This window comes from Brienomyrus brachyistius, unplaced genomic scaffold (genome assembly GCF_023856365.1).
Source record: "Brienomyrus brachyistius isolate T26 unplaced genomic scaffold, BBRACH_0.4 scaffold316, whole genome shotgun sequence".
Taxonomy (NCBI): domain Eukaryota; kingdom Metazoa; phylum Chordata; class Actinopteri; order Osteoglossiformes; family Mormyridae; genus Brienomyrus; species Brienomyrus brachyistius.
Window position 1 is genome coordinate 152,062 of NW_026042591.1, and position 4,823 is coordinate 156,884.

At 42.4% G+C, this 4,823-nt stretch overlaps 1 non-coding gene across 1 annotated transcript; it reads right to left on the reverse strand.

Annotated features, from left to right (window-relative positions):
• Positions 1–631: 631 nt before the first annotated feature.
• Positions 632–703, reverse strand: trnad-guc (transfer RNA aspartic acid (anticodon GUC)). Its single transcript has one exon. It is a non-coding gene; the product is annotated as a tRNA-Asp (tRNA).
• Positions 704–4,823: the final 4,120 nt, after the last annotated feature.

Here is a 4,823-nt window from a genome sequence, read left to right on the forward strand (position 1 = left end):
CCGATCTTCAAAGCCAAACTTACCTTGCCGATTTTCGCTTAACTGCTTCTCAAACTCATCGAAATCGGACATTTTTCAGTCCGTACTAAAGACGTATTGCAAAATAAGCAGAGGTCCAACAGTAGGCCTTTGAATGGGCTACAGGCTGCATTGGGTTCTGCTGCTTTTTCTTCCGAGTCGCCTGCCCCTCCTCCCCCGAAGTCATCGGCTCTTCCTCGGTTGTATCACACACAGGTTCGGAAACATTCGATGCGCATTACCGTCCCCTCCTGCACTGGAGGGTTAAGGACAACGTGATTATATCGAACCAAAATTGAAATGTGCAAGTTGACTTTCCTAGTTATACGTCTTCATTTTTATTCTGGGTTTAACAACCATGAGTTTATGACGTATTTTACATGATTAGTTGGCGACTGGACCTTATTGTTTATATCTCTTATTAAGGATCCATCCATCCATACATCAATTATCAAAACCACACACTTACAATCCGAGTCTAGTTTCATATGCTGCGCTGCTGAGCGACCCGCAGAATATTATGCATGAGTACAAGTCACAAGCCCCGTTTCCACTAACACGGGGCCGGTTCTAGCTTGGTGCCTTTTGAGACCGAGGCAAAAAGATGCAGACTCTCCCCGTCGGGGAATCGAACCCCGGTCTCCCGCGTGACAGGCGGGGATACTCACCACTATACTAACGAGGAGATGTACGCGCACTACTTTTACATCTTCAAGATAAACAGCGGATGACTACTAACATTTGCGAGTAATCAATGACTGAGCTTCATGTCATGACCATGGTGCTCAAGAGAAGAAAAAATACATAATGTACGTCCACTGATACCAGAACAACCATATAGCTTTATACTAAGACGATGATTAAACGGAAAATTCCTTTACAAAACACTGCCACAAAATCATAGTTTCGCAATATTACATCGTGCAACGGGACACAGTGTAAGTACGTGAAGTCGGTAATTAAATCAAGAAAAAAAAGTGAGAGGAAAAGAATACTTTTCTATTATCATATTTTTCTAACTGGCCAAACTGAGTCATATTTTGATTATACACACTAACAGAAAAACAGTGCAAATCTCCGGTAGTCCGTTTCACTTGCGCTCCGCTATGGGGCAGTAACAAGCAGAGCTTAAGTGTGGAAGGAAAAAAAAAACACAGGACAGCATCAATCCCAACTTCACAAACGCCGGAGATCGAGATGCTGTAAGCATGACAATTAACATCTTTATCCAAGGGAACAGCTGCAAGACACAGATGCCGCGCCTAACAAAGGTAGGATCGATTCCGAAGTTCAGGCATTTACAGACGCGGACTCTTCTGGAGTTGATTTTTTTCGGGAGATACGCATCAACTTCAAAAGTATGAACCGCATTATATCTATATCTGTTATGACGTTGTAGCTATTGATACTGATGCATCACAAAAATAATTTAAATGTTTTTTCATTCTGACATATGTTCGTTCGGACGAGGATTTTATTATATGAGATAAGTTTTAAATGAAAACTTTTTTTAATCTATATGATTAATTCTCGAATCTAAGCCAGACTTCACATAAATCATTCATTCATAAATATAATGGAACATACAACATCCAGGTATCCATGAAATTTATGATCAGGCTATACGTTTGTGATAACAACAAAACAACACAACATGTATATTTACAATATATGGGCCTATTGTTTAATATTGCCTCCAAATTATAGCCAGACAATAACGCAATAGGCCGACATCAAACTATTTTCATGTAAAACAAAAGTGCTGGCAGTTTGCTTGTGCTTACAGACCCCGCCTTGAGCCCATCCAGAAAGATCCCAAAAATAACCGACAAGCAAAGGTTGTAACAATCTGAGCATGTTTAGTTTAATGTAATCAGGAGCCGAATTAATAACGCGAATAAATGATCAAACCGAAAGTCTGTAGTCGGGAATATCCGATAACGTCTTTGACGTGCAGTTAAGATAGTCAGAGGAAAAACCTTGTAGTTTACTTATATATATGCCTAAATATATGAGTGTGTCTCTCCGGTGATTTAATGATGAATATAACGATTACATATCAAATCACACATTAAGCAATTATTATATTACTAGGTTGAACGTTTTCACTATGTCTGTCGTCACCTTGATTTCACGATTTTGACTATTCTTCTTATCCCAGATTGAACAAGTCATTGTGGCGATGCAAGATCCCGACATGGGGATAAAGATGAAGAATCAAAGACTGTTAATCACAGTGATTCCACATGCGATGACAGGTGCACGATACATATTTTACTTTTTAAAAATAATTTTTCATGCCGCCCGGGTTGTCTTACACCCGGCCGTGCAGTGTCCCGGGGGCCGGGTCCTAATGGTCATTTAAGCCCTTCACAGGAAAGCCCATACATCGGCGGTCTTCGGGAATCCTGTGCATTAAGACTGTCATCGATCTCCTTGCGCTCATATTTATTTATGTAATTTATTTATCGAGTTCAGCGTTTTTGATTTATGACGGCTTAATGCATTTCTCGACTCTAACTAGATGCCTTCCTCGCTATGCCTTCCCAGGAAATGATATCGTGGAGTGGCTAATTCAGAAGTACTCCATCATGGAAGAAGGTAGGGCCGAGAAGTATGTAGGGAAGCGTTACCTGGTGCTCTTATGTGAGGTTAATCGATTGTTTTTTTCCCTTCGTGACGACGATGGCGCCCCTGCTGGCGAAAGACGTCATCAGGTTTTTTTTTTTTTTGTAATAAAATAACAGAAATAAACGAGTCTTTTGAATAATAAATACAAATGAAGTAATAGAATTTGTCATCCATACAACAGATTAGCCTAGCTGCATTTATGTGTAAGCATATGCAATTCACGTGTCTGACAGAAGCATGTTCTGTTCCATTGATATTGCTGAGCCTGTGAATTAATAAATGTCAGAATTGAGCTTGTCCATAACATAGACACCCCATTCGCCTGAAGCTTTTGGGATTTTCTTCCCCTGGCGTCAATTTATCTGCTGAATTATTTATCTTTCTGCTGAGAGGCTATTAGTACAAATAATCTGTAGGCCAGTCCCGAGTCGCGCCGCTACGCATGCTGAGCTGTACGGTTTGATAGTCCCGATGCAAACTTCGCTGATAGCCAGAGGCAGTCAGTCATGCCTGGAGAAATATCGCTATCCGTCTCCCTCATTATGCACTTCTGCAAGACGCTGTTGTCCTGAATTCCCGGGCGATGCAGATGAGGTTTTAAATAGCAAGGGAGCAGATTTCCCTGATTTACAGCCCAGATTGGAAAAGAAGTCGGAATGGAAAGGAGGGGACTTTTAGGCAGTAGATGGCAGATGCATTAACAGACTTGAATGGGCAAAAAACCTGTTGCCCCGGTAAGCAGTTACCCCTCCCTGTAAACACTAGGCTTCCCCCTAGCAGCGCTGTTGCTGCGCCGGTCTGAAACCCCCGGGAGCGCCTGACTGCCAATGGCCGCGGAGGCAGCCGGAAAGTGGAAAGTCCCAATTACTCGTAATTAATTATAGTTCCGATGAGGAATGCACCATCCCCGCGGCTTATTCTGTGCACCATGTCAACGTTTTTTCCAGTTACTTGCTATACCGTAAAATAAAATATAATATGCCTACTCAGTTTCTAGTTATCGTGTGTTCTACTGTATTCCACTGACAAAAATTTAGAGAATTACTATGCCTAAATCTGGGCTACGAGTAGTGGATTTGTTTGAGCTTTGAGTAGTTTACGTGGAAATGAGTGACCACTTTGTGTGTTTTCAGAGGCACTTCATGTGGGGAATCTGATCGTGAAGCACGGCTACATTTACCCCCTAAAGGACCCCAGGACGCTCGTCCTGGGGCCCGACGAGACGCCGTATCGCTTCCAGGTAACCTAAAACCACGGTTTCTTCAGATGGAGGGCAGCGCGAGAGGGTGGTGGCCATGTGGGGGGGCACGCATATCGAAACTATTCGTTGGAGAGACTGCGGAATTACCGTGTAGGACAGTATTTCTCAATCTGGTCCGGGCTCCAGAGCTGAGAGGGTGCAAAAACGTAGACTGTCTGGTAGGGAGCTGGGAGGGAGCAAAAACGTGGATCATCTGTGTGTCGCCGAGGACCGGATTGGGAAACACTGATGTATGAGAACCAATGCCAGTTAAAGTAGCAAAATGCCTTCCACCCGCCTTGTCCCTGACATGTTAAATCACAAAGCACCTTTGTCACGCTGCTTCTGAATAGTTTCAAATGACAGCATCTCCTTTTTGCTAGACTCCGTACTTCTGGAGCTCTCAGCAGTGGCCAGCCTCCGAGCTAGATTACGGTGATTACCAATTATTAATCATGTGCTCGCCTATTACATCATTACTTCCCTTTACTAGAATAATAGAAAAACACAGTTTCTTGCCATGTCTTTCTTTTGCTCTTCTAAAGCGATTTATTTGACTAAGAAGAATATCAGAAAGCAAGGGCAGCTGATAGACTATGAAAAGGTAAGAGAAAATTTTTATTTATGTACATTTCAATGCTATTCTTATTCGCTGGTCTGAAGCATTGCTTGATGAGATCATGTGATAGCTGAATGCTCATGGGAGTTTTACTTACACAAAATATTATGAGGGTAGAAGGAAAAATGATTGGTTCAGAGAGATAACCAATTAGATTGTACATGAGGTGGATCCGAGCAACTAGAGGAGGCAGGAGCAACCAATCAGATGTCTTGGTCCTGCCTCCTCTGCAATCTGATTGGTTATCTATCCGAACCAATCATTTTCCTTCTGCCCTCAGAACATTTTTGTGTAAGAAAACCTCCCACCAATTAT